General features: G+C 41.7%; 1 protein-coding gene across 6 annotated transcripts in view; it reads left to right on the top strand.

Annotated features, from left to right (window-relative positions):
* Positions 1 to 21,452, top strand: part of znf536 (zinc finger protein 536) — a 180,527-nt gene that overhangs the window by 90,583 nt on the left and 68,492 nt on the right. The window lies entirely within an intron of this gene.

Raw genomic sequence — 21,452 nt, 5'->3', positions numbered from 1 at the left:
AATTTATTTCCCCCTCAGTAGCTCATTTGGTTTCTATCTCTCGCATACCCACTTTCCACTCTATATTTCTTTCTTATCCTTCCTTCTTCTCTCTTTTAGACTCAATTTGTAAATATTACCCATAGTGGGAATTAGCATTCTTTTTTTTTTCTCCAATATATTTAAATTTCCAATTGTATTCCAAAGTGTATATGAAAGCGAGGCTGAGAGTGTTGTCTCTCTGTACTGCCCGTACTCCTTTGAGGCTGTCACCGGGCAGTCCTTATGAAACATTTATCAGTCTGTTTTATGTCTTAATGATCCTGTTAGGATTCCCTGCTTGGTTATGGAGACAACACAGAGCAATGTAGTGGGGAGAGAGAGTGAGAGAGAGAGAGAGAGAGAGCGAGAGAGAGAGAGAGAGAGAGAGAAAGAGAACAGGTTGGAGAAAGCAAACTGCATGCAGTATACCAACCAGATTTTAATTCCATGTCTTTGCCAAAACATTGCTTACCTTTCTCCTGTACAAGCCTCCTTGGCAAGGACGGGCTTTTTTCATCACTCTCTCCATTTCTGTTTTATGTTTTTATAATTAAAACATAATATTTATCTTTCCGTAACAGAAGGATGCTGTGCTGGGGTAGGCAGCCTGTTTGAATATTAATATTTTAAATGCATCAGTATGACATCTCTTCAGCAGGCTTGGAAGGTGTCATTGCTTTAATTGGGAAATTGTGATCTTGTGCTGTGTTTAACCCTGTGTGTTACAGGGAGCTGTGCTTGGCTCAGTGAAAGAGTTTGCACGAATCTTTTGGTCACTAGGTCCACTGCAGCGCCAAAGCCTTGTTGTTGACACTGAGTTTCCTTTCATGAAAGTTGAAACTATTTGCTGAATGGCAGGATGGCACGCTGTTTTTTGTGCTTGTGATGGGAATGTTGACTGGAGAGCGGGAGGGTGACAGCTGTCTGATTCCATCAGAGCTGAATTCCTCTGGAATGAGTCTCTCTCTCTCTCTCTCTCTCTCTCTCTCTCTCTCTCTCGCTCTCTCTCCTGTCGTTTTCCTCTCTCTCAAAAAAACTAACGCATACAAATGGTGGATCCGGGTAGGAGGGTGCTTTGTTTGAACAAGTTAACTTGGGCATGATTGGGGTGCCTTTCGTGTGAAAGAGCAAGTGAATACATTGACCTTTGTCTCATTAAAAATGGAGGACCAGGCATATGATACCATGACAGAAGAATCCTCCTTTAGCCTTTTCCCCCCTTCGCTTCACCCCCTCCCCCTTGCAAAGTCTTTCCAAGTCTTTTCTTCTCTCTCACTTTCTCTCTGTCTTTTTTTCCTCATTAAAAAAATAATAAAATAAGAATGTTATAAGGATTAGTATTTAGAGAAAGATACACTTGTCACAGATTGCCTTTTCTCCCACAGCCATGCTGTGTTGGATAGGACAGGACAGGGTTTTGGGGTAGGGGGTGGAGGGCATTCATCATGCACTGATGAGTATCTCTCTCCTTTTCCACCCTCTCATTCCCTCTCTCTCTCTCTCTTTCTCTCTCTCCTAACACCATTGACAGGCCACATAAAAAAGCCTTTTGTGTCAACATCACAACACTGACATGAGGCAGATAATGACATGAAAAGTTTGCCTCTTCTTTTTATTCCAGATTTTTAGTGATATTTATCTTCTAATCAAAGGCAAAATAAGAGGGACAGAGAGGGCTAAATGGTCAGAACGGAGGGGGGGAAAAAAAAAAGAGTCCACGGATTAAGATCTTCATTTTTTTTGCGGCCGTGCATTCCAATTGTTCTTAAAATATTTGGCAATGTCAATTAGTAAGAGAGCAGAGCTAGCTGATGAACACAATTTTCCACTAGACTGAGCACCCTATTGTTGTGGAGCGAGGAGCAGATTTCTGAGGTCATTATCATTCCCCGTTAGCCTGGCCCAGCTGCTCCTCTCGACTCTAGCCAAACTCGACACCACGGCTCAGGGTAGCAGGCAGCAACAGGGGGCCTGGAGAGAGAGAAAGGGAGAGAAAGGGAGAGAAAGAGAGAGAGAGGGAGGAAAGGAGGGAGGGAGGAGTGGCAGCAGGGAGAGAGCAAGCGAGAGAGCAGAACTGTGCATGATAGAGTGAGATGGAAATTCAGGGATGGTTGGAGAGGGCATGATGGGTGATGATGAGTGAACGAGGGTCAGATCTCACAAACCATGGCCTAGGTGCTGCTTTGAAATGTGAGCGAAACGGCTGGTTGAGAAAGGGGGGGGGGGGGTGGGTGGAGAGAGAAGAGAAGGAGCATGGGGAGACAGAAGGAGACGAGCGCTGTGAAACAGTTCTGGGAGAGAATTAAAAAATCATTCATACGGTTCTTGGAGCCGAACGTTTAGATTATGAGGGCGAAAACTTTGGATGGTAATGTGACTGGGGGAAATAAAGAGCTAGGATGCCATAGCGCTCTGCTTGGGCAAGTCTTTCCCCCTGCAGATCCCTCCGCTGGCAGACGGGGGTAAGACAGGGCAAACTCAGCACAGACACAAAGAGATAGATGAACACATGGTGGACGGGTGAAAATATATTCAGTTTTAGTCACAAAACATGATACATGCTGAAGCAAGGAAGCCGATTGACATTCAGTCAGAGTGCGAAGCTTGTGTCTAGGGCAGCAAAGAAAAAGACATACTGGTATAATTATTTCAGAAGGTAGAAGGCAATGCTAATCTGCTTTCTTTAACTTTTGCTTTCTAAGCCAATATATTATTCTTTATATCATTGTTCATGTATGAGGTGTAGCAGTGGAAACGACACAGAAAGGGGTCTTCTACTCCCTGCTCACCTCCTCAGGATTGCTGTGGCTGTTACATGTGTTAACATGTCCTAGAATGTCACTACACGACTGACCCATCAGAAAGAAGGAGCAAGTTCAATGTGCTAGGGGATGGCATTTAACCCAACCTGTATCTGTTTAGTATTCCAAATATCTGTATCTGCATTTAGATTTAAATAATGTTCTAAATAATGTTTTTCAATATGCCTCCGGAAACACTAGAAAACACCACCAGAGGTAGAAATGACATCACTGTCTACCTGGTCTGTATATTCATGCTCTGAAAGCTCCTCATCCTCAGCAGAACACATCTATACATCACACATCTTTTACCCATACCAGGCAGTTACTAATGATGAATGAATGAATGAATGAATGAATGAATGGTTTACATTCTCATTAATGACTCTCCCACAAGCGTCTTGCATTCACGTGAAAGTAAAAAAAAAAAAGCCTTCTGTTTATGCAAATTCTGTGGGATTCCGGTCCAAATGCACACCTTTAGTCCTGCGAACGTCTCCGGTGAGCTTTCTAAAACAAACAAGCAAACACCCCCCCCCCCCCCCCATATTATTTATTGTCTTTTCATTCCAAATAATAATGTATTCATATTTGGTGATATCACTGCTGTGTATTAGTGGAAGAAAACGAATTTTACAGAAAGGCATGCTCCCCGTTATGTAACCTTTAGCTCCCTGTCTTCTGTCTCCTTCACCCTCCTTGATCTTTACCAGTCAGTTAGGAAGTTGCTTTACTCGTTATGTGTACTTTTGGCATTTATCATTTCCAAGGCAGACATTTTGGTTTGTGTAAAGCTCCAATAAGGATCTCTTGCCCTTTTCAGCAACTCAGGCGTACAGCGGCGTTGTTTATTGTTGCTGACAGTGATAGGAAGTGGCCATGTGAACATTACTACCTCCTGCGCTTTTGAGTGGCTGGTTTTTGATTAATAAGAGGCGAATTATTTGATCTGGAGTGTAGGACACTGCAGTGTCTCTGGGCTTCTCCTCCTCTTCTTGCACAGGGGAGGGCTGATAAGCTGCCCCAATGGAAAGCCATGGAGCTCATCAGTAGATGAGTTATTTACTCCCTATGCACAAGGCCACTTAAATCCTACAGGCAGTTTTTTTTTTCTACCTTTAAACTAAGTTTTGGAGATTTTCTTTCCATGGCTTTATTGTCATGAGAAATGCCATGTTCTACCAGCTGCTGTTTCTTTTCTACATTGATTAAAACAACAAAAAAAAAGTGAGATGCACTGTTTTATTCACACTCTACAAAACAGCATCATACTTGCATCATTGTATCCAAAAGGAAGCTGTTTTTTAGATGATGAAAGGTTCTTTTGACTCAAAGAAAAAAAAAATCGGAGAAGAAAAAAAGCCCCCTCACTTTTGTACTCGCCAGCTGTACGTTTTAATGTGCTCCCCGAAGCATTTTCTCTCCTCCCCATTCTCTCCCTGTTCCTCTTCCCACTCACACCTTTCCCTGTTCGCCGGCTATACGTCTCACCCTCCCCTCACCTACCTGTAGAAAGTTTGCGTTGCATCAAAGCTATGCTCTCAGCTCGCAGCTGCCAAGCTCCTAGTCCCCTGTTAGCAGGCATCCAGCTGTCAGGCTCAGATAGGAGGAAGAGAGGGAGGAAATCTCTCACCAGCCATATGGTACCGAGTTCTGCCGGAGCATCACCGCTCCGTGGGCAAATGGCAAACTCATATATCTCATCAACACTGTTAATATCCAGCTCAGAGATGGAGAATATTAGCCTTTTCGCCCTCCTCCATCCGACGCTGGGATGCGGAAGACTGGGAGCCCAGCTGGATTCAGATCACATGCTATTTTGCCATGTTCTCAAGCTGCTTAAAATGGGCGAGTGTATATCGGTTTGGGGTAAAGAGCTGCTCTGTGATTTTCAGGATCCTCTGTGATTCCATGGATACCTGCCATGTAGTGCTAGGTACCACGTCCGTTTCCTAACCACAGCTGAATGTAAATCCCAGAACAGGTTGCAATGCTTAAAATATGGCGAGAAAAGCAGACACATTGAAGATTTGATATACCCAGCCCTTGAGAGTGAGGCTTCCATGTGTCGTCTATTAACAGGATGCTATTTTTCCCAAGCTAATCCTACTAGGCCTGTACTATCAGCCTCTACTGCCTGACTGTAAGTGCTGCCTTATGGCATCGCAAGCCTTGGTGAAGCAGTGGTATTATGGGTACATTACCACGTAAAGCTGAAAACACTGTCAAACCCAGCGTGCGTGAATCCTCCTTTTTTTTTTTTTTTCATACACCATCAGTGAGCATGGCCCTGAGCAGGAGGTATACTGGGTAATTGGTGAGAGAGAAAGAAATGAGTGTATACCTCGCTATTCTATGTAAAAATGACTTGGAAAGAGATAAATTCTGAACCCACAAATCCTTTTTTTTCTCAACCCAACCTGAAGCAGTAGCCATTAGAACTAGGAGCTTGGGAGATTAATATGGCGGTTGCAGTGTTTTGGAGGGACGGTAGCGTTAATGGCCCCACTGGGTTTTTAATGAGTGTTGTGCCCCAAACAAAATGAGCTAATTAGTGTTATCATCCATATATCAGGCCATACACATACACACTGATCCTTACTCTCTTTTCCTCTCTCACACAGAGACAGAAATCCTCAGCATCACTGCCTCTCCGGCTGCACCAAGGCTTTAGATCCTCAGGGTGATTTGCTGAGAGAGAGAGAGAGAGAGAGAGAGAGAGAGCGAGAGAGAGAGAGAGAGGTCGCTCACCTGATATTTTTCACTCGTTTTGTTGATCAAATCAAAGATGACTGATGGTGAAATTGAGTCATTAATTGAAGAGATGGGAGATCATTTGAATATGTTCTACTTAATTTGAATTGTAGCTGATAGCAATGCAGATCTATCCATGAATAAATGCGAAGTTAAAATGTGAAGTTTCGACTCTGCTCATGCTGGTAGGGAAAGTTAATAGCGATGTGACGACATACTGACCAGTGGAGTAGTTTTTCCTCCTTTATTTCAACACATTATGTCACAAAAACACTACATCACAAAGTGAGCCAGCAACAAAACTGTATAATGAATGCATGAATGAATAAGTAAGTAAGTAAATAAATGTCACTATAATATATAATATATACAACAACAACAACAAGAACAATACCAGCAGCAACAACAACAACAACAATAATAATAATAATAATAATAATTTATTATTTTTGTTGTTGCCATGTAATATATGTATGTTAGCAAAAAAAAAAATGGACATAAGTAAATAATATTTAATATAGTATGCTACTATACAGAAACAACAACAAAAGCAGCAGCAGTAACTGTTATGATGATGATGATGATTAGTAGTAGTAGCAGTTGTAGGCATAAAAAACAAACAAACAAACAAATGAATAAATTTACTATACTATATTACTTTAAAATAAAAACAACAACAATATAATAATAATAATAATAATAATAATAATTGTTATATTATTATTATTATTATTACTATTATTGTTGTTGTTGTTGTTGCTGTTGTTATTGTTATAATATAATATAATATAATATAATATAATATAATATAATATAATATAATATAATATAATATAATATAATATAATATAATATAATATAATATAATATAATATAATACAATACAATATAATATAATATAATATAATAATCTTATATGGTGTATTTTCCTGTCCTGTAAACTGCCTTATTTCAAACAGAAAGTATGGAACAGAACGAAACAGCAGTAACTAGTCTTGTGCCATTTTGTGGTTTGTAGTGGAAACAAGGCCCTTGTAATCTCAGCATTCTGACACTCGGCCTTGTTACCTGCATGTAAGCTCATGTTTGTCACGCTACTGCTTCATGCTGGGGCTCACTTGTTGACCTCCTCTTTATTTCTCTGGCACTAAGCCTATTATAAAATCAATAAACAATTGTGCTTTTTTCTCCTTTAAATCTTTTTTCTCCTCTGCACATCCTCTGTGAATTGAAAGAAGAATAAGATCTCTCTCTCTGTCTCTCTCTCTCTCTCTCTCTCTCTCTCTCTCTCTCTCTCTCTCTCTAACTCTCTCTCTCTCTCTCTCTCTCTCTCTCTAACTCTCTCTCTAACTCTCTCTCTTTCTCTCTCTCTCTCTCTCTCTCTCTCTCTCTCTCTCTCTCTCAGGTAGCAGTTCTGTGACCTGTCTGTGATCGCAGACTTCATTTGAATGAGAAGTCGCTGCCTTGTTATGTCCTGTGTCAGTTATAATGCACATTCACAGAGTTTAGTAGAGACCTGAGGCCAAGCCTGAAACCTGGTGCTTTAATACTCATATTAAATAATGATGCATCACTTATGACATCCTAGAAAACTAATTCTTTCAAGCATACAGTGTCTTATTTTTATCCAGCTGTTTAGTATAATATAGTTTAAAGCTTGGTTTAGTTGGCAGGATATTGGAAATAAGTGCAGAGTGTTGAACAAGACTATGCCTGACTGTCGCTCGCTCTCTCTAACATACTGCACGTATGCTCTTTGTCTTCCTGTTTCACATTCCATCATGCCGCATCGGCACCCCGAGGCAAAGTTATGGAATGATCGAGGGCTTTTGAATTGTCACATTCTCAAAATGTAATAACCCGTCTGATAAAAATCAACAAGCACCGACTTTGACAGCTGATTCGTACTTTGTGTATAGAAAATAATAATAATAATAATAAAAAAACAGTTACGGATTTTAATTCCCGCTGTCAGTTTAAACTAAAGTGCCAAGTGCAGAGGTTCTCATGACAAGGTTAACCTCTTTCATTTCTACATCTTGAAAGAACTTGAAAAATACCTGTGGAAAAAAAAAATACTTGTGATAGATTACAGTTGTGTTAGTTTTTGGTCTCTTTTCCCCTGTCTCTTTTTCTCTTTTTTATTTTCCTTTCCTCTCCTTCCTCTTATGTTCTTTTTTCCCTCTTCTTAGGTCTCATTCGAGTGCTGGTAATTATGGGTAATCATAAACAGCGGCGCTCTTGCTAATGAGACTGTGTGGTATGTTGGGTTCATACGGAGCCTCCACTTAGTGTGGGTAGAAGAGAAGCTCTTTGTTCTGTTTGTGGTGGTCTTGCTTTTTTTTTTTGCCAATTTGAAACGCTGCCTTTACAGTATGTTCTGTATTTTTTTTTCCTTTTACCCCGGGTTTATGCTACTGTACATAGCGATAGATGGCAGATTTCTCCAAGCTGTTGAGTCGGCTTTGCCACGCTCACCCTTCATACGCCTGTTGCCTGCCATTTGGAGTTTGAAATCTCATTGGCTGGCCTCGCTTTGTAGGAGGTCACCGATTCTTGGTTATTTCCTAGATCGTTCCCTCAGGCTTTGGTGAAGCCTTCAAGGGTCATATAGCTCATCTCTCATCCATTGGCAAGGCTACACATGCAGCAGTGCAGCTACAGAGTGGGCTTGAGTGTGTTGTGTTAGAAAGATGACAAATCTATCACTGTCATCAATGTGTCACACCAGACTTCTTAGCATCCAAGTTGTAGAAATCTGCCCTAGTGACGATTACCGTGGAAACAAGGATTCTGACAGGGGAGGTTACGAAGGTCTGTTCATTGAGTGGTAACACTCATCCTTCACTCATCCTAGGTCATGGTCCAGAGACTTCTTTCTCACTCCAGAGCAAAAAAGTGGAGCAGCTGTGATCCAGCTCCACACCTTTATCCCTATTTGCTTGCCCGGTGTCGACCTCTCCAGAAGCCCCACTGTATTCTAGAGGAAAAGAAACCTTGCTGTCTGTCTCTCTCTGTCTCTCTCTCTCTCAGTTGCACTGCTGTTCCCATATTTCCACTGGGAGAAACACTGACCTCATTTGTGAGGACAATAACCCCCTTGACTTTGGGGATTAAGACATGAAACCTTTGTGGATTAATTAGGTTTGGAGTTGAATTCATTTTGCTACACTGGAATGCAACAAGAAAGAAAGAGAGAGAGAGAGAATGAAAAAAATTTATGGGTGAGCTGAAAGTTCAATCGTTCCCAATTCATAGTAAAATATTGTGATTACCCCTAAGGAGGTTTTTTTTTTTTTTTAATCTGCCTAAATGCACTACATAACTGTAGCAGGAATGAATTTTTGCTTTAAATCTCACACTATGCCTGTTACAGTTCTTCACACATCGGCGGCAAGAAGTGGCAGCGCCGACAGCGCCACGGGAATCGCATTGTTTCAGTTGTCTTGGTAACAAAGCTTGGTGTTTGTTTGTATAAGATCTAGCGCAATTGCAATTTAGCCGGTTAACACCTATTGTTGTTGTTAATAGCATATGTTATTTGACTTTAACTTTCATGTGAAAAGAGCTGTTAGCGCGTGTGTTTACAAAATAGCAAACTGACTTAATTCACAGCAGAGCAACTAAAGAACAGTGCAAAATCTTACAGCTGTGCTCTGTCTTCCTCTTTACATACCCTAACTGAATATGTGGGCATCATTAAGCTCACACTTTTGTAATTATTTAAGCACACTGTATGAACTGTGCCTCCTATGCCGCCTCATTCCTTGGTTTTTTCCCCCCTATTTATTCAAATACACAGGAAATAAAAATAGTTAGAGTACTTACCACTAATAAGTAGTATGATTATTTCAAACCTTCACATATACAACATATAGAAAGCTGGATGAAACAGCCATCATTAAGCTTTAACAGTGCGTCTTAATCGTTCTCTGTTGTAATCAGGAAACATCCTTTTTCCTTTTTTTTTTTTTTTTGATGCGATGAGCAGTAAACCAGAAACAGCGATACAGGAGCTGAGGTGATGAGGTTAACTTCTCCCTAGCTCTTTAAATGTCACACGTGTCTCATATGGGAGCGAGTCTTATAGGTTTGCCGGGTGAGGAAAGAAGGTTGCAACACTGATTTATAATAACTCACTTTCTCCGACCATCTCTTATTCTCAAGGATTTCATATCCATTTGAAATGAACCTAGTCCTCTTTCTGTTATTCCAATATTCTCTGAGGGTAAAATACTATTTAGAATCTTATATTTAAATGTCATATATATGATCATCATCTCAATCACCATACAATGCTATAAGTATTGTTTCAGTAAGTATTAGAAACGTATTACAAATTTGACAGGTACGAAAACTTTTCATTTTCGACTAAGATCTGTCAATAACATTTTCATTGTTCAAATGATAAGGGCCAGGTTTCCAAAAAGTATTATAAAGTTATGGTTGTAACTTGAAGAAAGAGAGAGACAGAGAGAGAACTTTACCATTTAACAATCATATTTGTGCTACAGTGCTTTTGAGAAACTCAGCCCTGAGTAAAGCAAATAAAAATTTTTAATAAAGGTTTAAAAAAAAAAAAAAAAGGAAATTCTGACATATTTTAAATTTGGAAACTCATAATTAGTATTGTTTCAAATTTAAAAATGGGTCATTTTAATCCTAATAAAGCATACGGTTTAAATTATTAAATTATTCTCCCTAAGGCCCGTTGCGCTTTAATATATTAGTGAGAGAGAAAAAAAAATCAGATGCAACTTTTTTCTGAAGGCCTTGGCATTTTGTTGATTGTACCCCAGGGCCATTATTGTAGAGATTTGGGTGTTTTAGCAGCAGGCCTATGAGAAGTTTTTGCTCTCTTCCCTGGAGGCAGTAGGTTTAGTGGGGGTTTAGTGCTGCGGCTCAGCCCGCTCCCTCAACGTGGCTAAAACCACGGCTGAGCTCTGTGAGCCTTTCACCGGGGACCGAGCTCCTAAATGCCATCTCTCTCCTGGCTCTGGCTGCAGGTGAGGTGTAATCGTGCTGCCGAAGCACTTCCCCCTGCCAGGAACAGGTATTTCCCATTAGGTACAGGGTTGAGGATTCACGAAAGATCATCAAAGCTGGTTTCCTCATGGCCCTTGCTATAGCCCTTGCTTCACAGAAGAATCATTTGGGATTTTACCTTTATGGTTTCTGGTACTTGTGGGTTGTTTTTTTTTTTCCCGCTCATGCTTGTCATGAACAATGCAGGAGAAGTGGGGTTGAAAAAGGAACAACTTGAACTTTCAAGAGAGGAGGAGAAAAAGAAGTTTGGAGGACGTTTCTGAATTATGTTTATGAGACACAAGCTGCTCACAGCCTGAACATGGCACCATGTCAATGAGGATCTATTTCGATAAAGTTTATTTTTACTCCCCACAAGGCTCGGCATGGTTAGGCACGAAAAAAAAAAAAGTTGGTGTAGGCACAGATCTTAAGTCAACATATCCTGATTCCAAATGTCTTTGACAGATCTTGAGCTGAAAACCTGTTATAGTACATGAATAACGTAAAATAGGACAGTCCACGTCTCATCACGATAATCCAGCACAAGACAGAGTCATGATTCATTGGCAAAAGGTTACTGGGTGTCTTCTGAAACACTGAAACGTTTGGTGTGGTGACGGAAACGTGCGCTAACAGTCAGATTTTTCTTATCTCATGCTTACTGTAGCGGTAAGTGGAGCATCTGACGGCTCACTGTGACGCTGCCTGGCGGACAGGTGAGATGGGCGAGCAAGCGACACTTTGGAGACGTGTGTTCACACCATGGCATCGTTCTCCATCTGCAAGCTTTCAGAAAATCCTCCTTCAGCTTGTCTCTGCTACACACACACACACACGCGCACACACACACACACGCTCGCGCACGCGCGAGCAGCAGCACAGGAGAGTATTCATTGGCTACTGCTTCCAACTTTGAAAAATTAAGCAAAGCTTCTTACTTCCTTCAACCAACTCCTGTAGCTAAATCTGTATTAAAGCTGCTTGCTTCCTACATTTTAGCCGCTCACTGTCATACAGTGAGTGTAAATCAAGTGTGCATTTTGGAAAAGGATCTCCTTCCTGCCATGCAGTGTCCTCTTTCTCAACTCGAGGTGATGTTGGTTAAACAGAGAGCAGCACTTTGAGTCAGCCTTAGGGAGGTTGTTTTTTTTTTATTCCCCTTTAAATGCTTGGCACGCTTGGTGGGCTTTTTGGAGGGGCTTCGCCTAAACAGACGGTCTCCCACTGCAGTGAGTGGGTCGAGGTCCAGGGAGCCACATGAGTTTCTCGAGACGCATCGCTGTCTCTCTGGAAACCAGTGCACTAGAAAGCGGCATCTTTCCCCGCTATGGCTCTTCTAGAGAATCTCGAAGCAATCGTTCCCTCCAGCTCCGAGTGCTGGTCCAGCCCTGCCCAAGTACCTGACAGAAATAGTCCACAAAGTTCCCAGTCATCCCTCACACACACACACACACACACACACACATTCCTAACATATCACATTTGTTTCCCTAAATTCATTTCATTTAAATCTAAAGTACAGCAGAACATGATCTGCCAAGCGCCACTTATATTACTGTCTTCTGAATTCTTTAGCTGTATGGAACAGTATTGCAATCTCATCTATATAATACACACTTTAGTTTGTAGTCTGGTCTTGCCTTTGCATGTTACCTTTCATCACCTTTCCATTTTTCACCTTTTGCGCTTGCTCACTTTTTAGGGATGCATCCGAAACTGTCACAGGATTTTTTTTTCTTCCTACAAACCCCTCCCCAGCCTCTCTCGCTTTCTTCGCTTCGTAAATTAAATCCACATAACAGAGATCGATGACTGCCTCCTAATCGCGTTAGACGTATTGTTTTAAAATACCAGCGCCCAGCTGGTGAATCCTGGTGCTCTTCTGTTTGTCTCTGTTTAAGAAATCAGACCTTTTTGGCTCCCACCCCCCCCCCCCCATCTATCTCTCTCTATCTCTCTCTCTCTCTCTGTATGGCCCCACACCCCACATTTTCGTCTCTTCCCCGATCTCTCTGTTTTCTAAGCACAAGGTGTTGGCTTAAATTCTAGGTGTCACATATCTGACCATATTTCAAGCAGGGAATGAAGCATGTATAAACCCCTTTCCCTTTAAAGGTCAGACATTAGCGCTGGTAAAAATTGATCTGTGGGTTTTATGAATTTAGCCCCTGTATTGGAGCTGCTTTGTAATGGGAAGATTCAGCGGGGGAAGCTTAACACAGCATTGTTTTGCTTTGACAACGCAGCCACGAGAGCCACTGCAGCTGTTCCCTCTGCTCACAATGGCAGATTAATTAACACAATCATGCGCTTCTGGCTGGCGCTCAACACGCAGGTCTGCTCTGGGATAGATAGGTAAATCCTATACATGCGTTTCCAGACAGAGCGTATTCTTGATGGGGTTCACAACTAGATATATATTTGCAATGTGACTGGTCAGCTTTTTGGAAAAAAAAAAACCCAACATATAAATGGGTAAAGAATAGAGAGAGGGAGGAAAAAAGAACTACAAATGAGGAGAAGAGGCCTAAGCTAATTGGTCCAAAGTATTTCTGGGAAGTGTTGTGTATTTCAGAAGAGCACTTCCTTTCTCTAACCACTCTTTTTTTTTCTTTCTCTATCTCACTCTCTCTTTCCTCCCTCTTGAGCTGCCAGGACCATTAGCTGGCTTTCCTAATTAAGATTCTGCTGGCCGATCCGTCTCTCTTTCTTAGTTAGTTCCCTGACATTTTAAACTGTCTATTATTCCAGCCAGCTTTCAGGTGCAATGCTGTGTAAATGGCAAGTCAAAAATTATGTATCTTTTTCATACAGTTATCCATCAAGGACTATTAGAGGGAGCGGTCTGAGCGCTTAAATCATTACCGAATGCTGTGATCTTTCCCGATTGATCTTATCTCTCACTTCCACTGTCATTCTACTACCACATTACACATCCTTTTTTTTCTTTCCTTCCTTCTTTTTTAAGTGTTCCTTCTCTCTTTTAGTCAGCGCTACAAATCCTGAGTTGGGTTTTGAACACATGTCGATATTTTAACCTTGCTCCCTTCACTTCTTGATATAATGATCACTTAACAGTCAAGAGTAAGGGAAGGAGGAAATTAGGGTGTCGGTGGAGGCAACAACAACAGCCAAGCAATTATGTTTCCCTCAGCCCAAACGTTCTGCCGTTAATGAAATCCCTTATCGTGGTGGTGAGGAAAGGATGCTAGGACAGGTGTGAGAATCGCACACGGTTCATTTATCACTCCGAAAATGAAAGAGAAAGGAGGAATATACAGACACGGAGGCAACAAGTGTGAGCGAGTTTCAACGTCTGCGATAATGTGTTTCTCCGGTACATATTTTGCGCTTTGATTGGCAGCAAGGACTCATTCTATTTCCAGTTGTATAAATATAGAGCCTCGTCAGAAAACCTTGCCACACATGCACGCACACGCTTTTCCAGGAAGACTTTGTGTGTGGAAAGGTGAAGTAGGCAAAGAAGACTAATAGACAGTCTGAGAGAACGAGAGAGAGAGAGAGAGAGAGAGAGAGAGAGAGAGATAAAGGACTGTCAAGTGAGTGTCTGACATGCTATGGCACCTTTTTGCTATAGACGGCATTTTTCTGAAGTATTTACCTTGACGAAAGATGCCCACACTTTTCCTCCTCCACATCAAAAACTCCATCATTGCGATACACGGTGCAGCTTACATTAGCGGGGCAGTGGACAAGAGACAGGGTTAGAGAAAGAGAGAGAAAAGAAGAGAGAGAGAAACAAAGACAGAGAGAGAGAGAGAGAGAGAGAGAGAGAGAGCGAGCGTGTAGGGCCCTTTAATGACGCTAATGCTGTGTGAGACTTTGGCTCCTGCTAAAGGAAGCTATCTGATTGGAAACAGCTCTGGGAGTCTGGGAGGTTGGCCCTGGCTCGTTTCATTTAATGACCCATTTCCTTCGCTCGTGCCACAAGCAGTTAACAGCAGTCAAGGTGCCCAGAGGTTCACCGCAGTGTAAGAGCACGCCAGGCCCTGGGCAAAGCGGGGGGGTCGGAGAGAGCAGACGGGTGACGGGGTTTCACAGGTGCATGATCAGCTGACTGGGAAAATTATCTAGTTTTTCGAGCGTACACGCCAGTTTGATCTATGTCGTAGTGAATTCAATTTGCAGCTACTACATCTGTACAAGTTTTCAATCATATACAAAAGTCCACTAAACAGATCTACTACTACAATTTACTACTGCTAGAGTAATATCCGTGATTAAAAATGATGTCCATAATGAGAAATTTGCTATTTTTGTAATTGCTCTAAGATGATGCGAGTTATCCAATGATCCGATAACCCTTAAAACTCCATAGTTTGGCTTCATCCATAGAGAAAGACAGAGAGTTGGTTATGACACATGTGACCTTCGCCTGCTGCTCCTCGGCCCCCAGGATCAGCCGTAATGGAATCAGCCAAAACTTGAGCTCACACACACTTATCGAGCTAATGATCAGTTATTAATATTCACAATCTCTGGCCTTGATGTCCCTGCATGGGTATAGACGAGAGGCAATTATGTCACGATCATCCCTTCCAATGCCGCCATGTGAGGATATTTATAAATATATAAGAGATAGATCTTAGCGTGCTGAGTTATTGCCCTCTTAGTGCAGATATACAGATTCAGATTAATTTGTAATTAGTCTTGAGATGTTGAGGCTGTGTAGATAAAGGATCCGACTTGCTCGCTCTGTTCCATAAATGCTGATCATTTAAAATGAACAAATGCTGGGTGTCGGATAAAAATAGCTTCGGCCAGAATTATTTTGTTCGCCCGACAAATTCCGACACATATGTCTGAACGCGCTGGCAACAGCGAGGCCGGCGGTAAATGAGTTTTGAAATAAACTGTTATTGTTTAGTTGTAAACATTTCGCCGCATCGGATCCATATAATGGAATCTCGGGTCGTGCTTAAGTGTCAGCATGTTGGTGGTATTGTACAAACACAGTCCTTTACAGAGAGACAGAGGGAGAGAGAGAGGAGAGAAAGAGAGTGAGGGAGGGAGAAAAGAGAGAAAAAAATGAGACGATAGGGCAGAAGTCAGCCCCTTCTCTGTGTAAAAATGTGATTTAATTTTCAATATCCTGTCATACGATGCTTTTCACCAGGCTTAGGTTCACATTAATTTGCTCCAAATGTCAGATATCTCCACTCAGATAAAACAGGCGACAAGAAATAAAGACACAAGGCTGCCTTTTCTGGCCTGTGGAATCATCGGAATAGTTTTTAGTCATATTAAGATTGGGGGGTGGTGTTCTATTAATAGTTGAGTCATCTGCGCTGCAATGTTCAGAAATGGCAAATTGTTAGATCCCCAATGGTGATTATTACTCTCTGTCAATGACCTTCATAACAAATTAACATTCCGGCTGTGGAGGAAATAGGAGCGGGCTATCTCACAGACATGTGTTAGGGGTGATGCACAGCAAACTGGGAGGAATGGAAGCTGTGGGAGGAGGAGTGGTGGAAAGAGAAAGGTTGTGGGGGGGGGGGGGGTCGGGGGGGGGGGGCTGAGCTACAACACAAATAAGTCATCACACTGATCTATTATTTTTAGCTATGAGTGAGAAGGAGTGATCGTGTGTAAATGTGACATACACCGTAGGTGCGTTTTATTACAGTAGCAAAATTGACCGAATCTCGAACAAACCCGCATTTCACACATACACAAACACACACATGCTTTCACACGCGTGATTATGTAGCTGTTATCAGCTTTCGCACCGTGTGCTTCATTTTATTATCAATCATCACCCTTTTGAGAAATCCGCCTACCAGGCTGTTCTTAGCTACTTTACTCCTTGTCTACGTTTCGCCAAACTTTCATTAGACACTTCACTCAGATTAATGTGGGTTAAATAAATGATATCTAATATTGAGGATAAGGAAAAGAGGCAGTGTAGAGACAGGCTTATATCCCAGCCTGACTCTGAGCTGCTCATACCGCTGTGTTTGGCATGATAAATCGTTTTATTTCATTTTCCGAGGCACTGGACAAGCGCATGTATGAGTAAAACAGCGGACGTCCTTGGCTGTACAATTTATGAGCCCCATGGCCCAAGGGGGGGAAAAAAAAGACATACTAGATCTGCTGTAAGAAAAGAGATTTTGTTTAAGGCCACATATTAAAGGCTTGGAGGTTGTTACATTTTTTAAGGTGTTCATCAGTTCAGTGTTACAGAAACAGTCTGTCTTGGTGTCTGTTTTAATCATTCTATTGTGCATCAGGTCATAACCCTTATGGTAATTTTCTCCAAGTACCACTGCATTCTTTTAATTCGCATTAAAGCAATGAAAGGAGAGGAGTGATGCTTTTTTGAACGCTAATGGCTTTACAGAGAAGGTAATGGATTCAGAATGGTGCTGTAGCTGTGCCTTGGACATGGATCTGTAAGTCAGCTTTATGATTGCCTGTTGTACTTGTTGATTTGGCCGGCTAGAAAAATGAATAGGAAATCAATGTCAGACGAGAATGTGTTGTTTTTTTTCTTCTTTCGTTTCTGTCGACTCTTTAAAGAGTTTTAAAGGCACAGCAGCAGATGAGTCCGCTGTTCTATTTGTGTCATTTTAATGTTTATTAATATCACTGTGGCCACGGATATGTACATAAGAAATGTAGCTTCTAATTTAGTAGAATTAAATCAGGAAACCGATTTGCACGACTGATCCATAGAAATCATGTCGTCTCTATGCAGACTGAATCTATTCAGGCTTCACTAATGATAAACACTTCCTTCCTGCCAAAACAGTCAGCACCCAATGAATATTTACCACTATTAAGAACAGCCGGCCCTAGTGAAGCAGAGCTCCTTATGAGATGCCCGCCCTTGGGGCCCGCTTGTGCCCACTCATACCTAGGATGGTTCCTGATCATGTGAACCCCCTGGGTTCCTGCATCGGGCCAGCGGTGGTCTCCTGTTCCTCCCCTCTGTGCTTTACGCTTTGATCACCCTGCAGAATAATACAGTTAGTGAGACCTCACTGCCTCCTCAGCAACCCTGCTTTTCGCTTTTTTTCTAGAGGACTTGTTTATTACTTTAGTTTTTTGTTTTTTTCTTTCTTTTTTTTTTCATAAATTTGCTGCTCTTTGAAGCCTGAAAGCAACTCGAGAGGAGAAAACAAAGATGGGCGCGTGCCAGCCGGAAAGTTATGGCACCATTCCTGTTCCCCCAGCTCGGCAGAGGCTTCGCCTTTAAAGAGGGAGAGGCGCACCTTCTGTCACTATCGGAGGGAGGGAGGGAGGGTGCACAGGAGAGAGAGCCATACAGAGAAAGCGAGAGAGAGAGAGCGAGAGAAGGAGAGAGGGAGGGAAGGAGGGATGGAAGGAGGGGGGTCCTCCATGGTCAGGAGCGCTGTCAATGTGGCTCATTTGCACTGTTCTGCTACTTTCACCTCGCTGACCTCCTGAGACAATGTCATGTTGTTGTGCTGGTGTTCGGCTCACGCTGCTCGAACGGGGTGTGTTATGAAGACCTTGAGACATCATGGTCAGGTTTTAGGCGTAAGCAAGTCATTTCTGACTGCAACGCGAATGAGATAGCGATTCATATCGAAGCATGGTGTTTTATGTGTCCTATTAAAGTGCATCGAAAGCAGTGTTATTGATAGAGTGAATTCAGTCAAGCTTGTAAAGGCATGAATGATTTCTAATTCCTTGCAATCGAAGGCAGAATGCTTGAAGCTTAATTTCACCTGACCCCCCCCCCTCCACTAGCAGGCAGAACAAATGTGCTCTAAAAAAGAGAAATGTGCCGTTCTGTTCAGCGAGCAGAAAAAGGACAGTCTTCCCTCCTCCTTTTATAATCCCACTTTCGCTCAGCCCGTCGCTAATAAATATAAATGTTTGTGATTAGCATCGCGGCGGCACAGGTGCATGTTTGTTGCGAGGGGAGGCATGTTCATTAATTTTCAGCGATGAAAAGTGCACTGCGCCATAAACGCACAGTCCAAAAAAACGCATCGGCTGATAAATGAATGCACAGATTGTTAATGTACCATTGTATGGTTGAGCCTCACCGAGCTTTAAAAAAAAAAAATTGGCCTTCCTGCCAAATCGGTGCTAGCTGCAAGTAGCATGTGCGACAGAGCCCTTCTTTAAAGTCAGATTATACGTCGTAGAGCATTTAAACTCGCTCTCTGTCTGTCTATTTGTGTGTTAATGTGTATGTTTCTATTTAGACATAGGATCAGAATTATATAGACAGCTGAGCGTTTCCCTGCTGTGACCCCACTACCATGTGTTGAGTAATTAGTTTTTTAGGCTGATGTGCCACAGAGCAGTGTGTACGGTCCATGTGTATGGCATTTGGTGCCCGGATCATGCCGATTTGGCCATGAGTGTTATATTATAGCCTAGAATTAAGTTGTCAAAATGATGTTGCACATACCCACTAGATTTAATCTGCAGTAAACACAAATAAACATCCTTATTTGATATTCATCATCATTTCTGCCCATCAGGTCTGTTTTTTTCTTTTTTCTTTTCTCTTTTTTATGAATCATCACATCATGTGAATCCGTGTTTAATGGTATACCTAGAACATAAAAAACATGTCTGTTTTTTCAGGGCAAAACTGTGCATGGATAAAATGAAGCATTTTATAAAATATGCCTTATGCTTAGAGCAAGAAAACACGACTCTCCTGCAGACAAAGAAAAGAAAATCTGCTGAAAATGGGTTGTTTTTCAGTCGCTGTGAAAATGTTTTATTAGGGGACCGCTGAACACCTGCCTTAAAATGTCGTTTCAACATCTCCCGAATGCCATTTTGCTTAATTGACTTGGAAATGGCCCAAATGTATTGCTGAATGCAGTCTAATTAATATTAATAATAAATGCCATTATTAACATCAAAGAACATCTGGTGCCCCTGTTTACCCACATGCCTTATATGTAACACATTTTGCGGCTGTTTCATCTCACAAACAGAGCAGGGATAAACACTTTTTTGAATTTAGGCTGTTTTTTTTTTCTCTCTCTCTCTCTTTTATTTAAATTCTCATTATGCTTTATGAATTTATTTCCTCATTGACACTCCGGTCAGGGTTTGGTTTGCTCCTTTCACGGCCAATGCTGGCAATGCGACTGCAGTGCTTTTTCTGGGCAAAAGACTTCGTTGTTGTGATACCAATGAAGCATTTGCTGGCATACACCTAAAAAAATAAAATCTGCCTAAGCTGGGATCCATGCCGTGAGACTGCATTAGGAACTTCGAACCACCATAAATCAGCGAGCTAAATAACTTTAATCTAAAATTTCATTAAGTAGCCCTTGTCAGGTAGTAAAAGTAAGAGATAATGCAGTGGTGTTTAATGATAATTGGTGTTTGGTTAATAAATTCTGCGAGTTCCGATTACTTTTCAAGCAGCCGCTAGAATGCTAGCCTCAGCAGTGTAACTAAACCTCAAATTGATTAACTCGCCTGAACCAGCCCGTTCACAAAGATGGCACCGGTCCAAATCAAAAAAGAGCGTGTACTGCGCGCATCAGCCGGATGGTGTTGTGTTGCTCCGGCGTAAGGAAATCAACTCCCCCCGGGTGCATTTTTAAAAGCCTAATGCCTTTCAAATGATGTCATCACATTTACCTCTCTCTATGTATCTCTCTCTCTCTCTCTCTCTCTCTCTCTCTCTCTCTCTCTATATATCTGTCTCTGTCTTAATTTTTTTCTGTAACATTTTCTCCTATTGCTTTGCACAGGCTGCTGTAAGAGAGAGGTCAATGGCTTTGACTGAGACACGTGACACATTATTGTAATGGAGATGAGAGACATCTTGTGTTTTTATGATTGCTTCTTTTTTTCTTCTTCTTTTATTTCCGGAAAGTGATATGAGAGCAATCAAAACCACATGACAACCTGTTTCGGTGTGGCAAGTGTGATTGGGAAAGTACCATTAAGAGAGAGGGGGGGCTTTTGTTTTTGTTGTCTTTCTTTTCATTAATGGGAACAGGGTGTGGTCCATCTGGAGGGACTAGAGGATGCACACACACATACAAATACACACACACGCACACACACACACACACACACACACACACACTGTTGCAAATCCACATACAGTCCATATCCTTTCTTACAGTAAACACATACACACCCTGGTGGTAGCTGATGAGTAGCCTGAGTGTGTGTGTGTGTGTGTGTGTGTGAGACATGAGACAGACAGCAGGGTGAGTGACTGATACTCCTCCTCCTCCCAGATGGCTCATGCCACTGGCCCTTGGTCTGATCCCAGCTCTTTGTTTCAGTTTGCTGTAGTGCAATAGTGGAGGCCCAGTACAGAGCATAATACACACTTCACACCTCAGCACTGTCCAGATATCTCATTTGAAATGAATGATACTATTTCTATATGGCAAAACAGCTACACATATCATAACCATTTGATTCTATTTGATTCTAATCTAGTTTCACACAAACAAGTGAATCATATATTATAAATCATTCATTTACATTTTCCCAAAGTACCCCATTGATTACACTGACAGTAAACGTCTCTAAAGTACAGTGCAAAATAAGATTCTTGTGGTTCAGCGTCTATAAAACCCACCCTCGAGACTTATTGTTTGTACATATTAGCAATTTCAAATTTGAAGCCTATACTTGGCTTGTGACAATCATTTTAATATTGTGTGTCTCTTACCGATTCTCTCCCCCCCTTCCCCCTTTGCATAAAAAGAGGATGCGAAATGTAAAATCAATACAGAGAAAATAGTTATAGGTGGGGGGTTATCGGGAATCTGTGTGTTCCAGACACCCTGGGCAGAAGGATGGAGCGTAATATATGGGGTGACCTTCAAATGTCATAAATGTGTTGTGCAA

Source organism: Ictalurus furcatus, chromosome 27, assembly GCF_023375685.1.
Source record: "Ictalurus furcatus strain D&B chromosome 27, Billie_1.0, whole genome shotgun sequence".
Taxonomy (NCBI): domain Eukaryota; kingdom Metazoa; phylum Chordata; class Actinopteri; order Siluriformes; family Ictaluridae; genus Ictalurus; species Ictalurus furcatus.
Note: the sequence above shows the minus strand (reverse complement) of the source record. Positions and strands in the feature narration are given on the sequence as shown.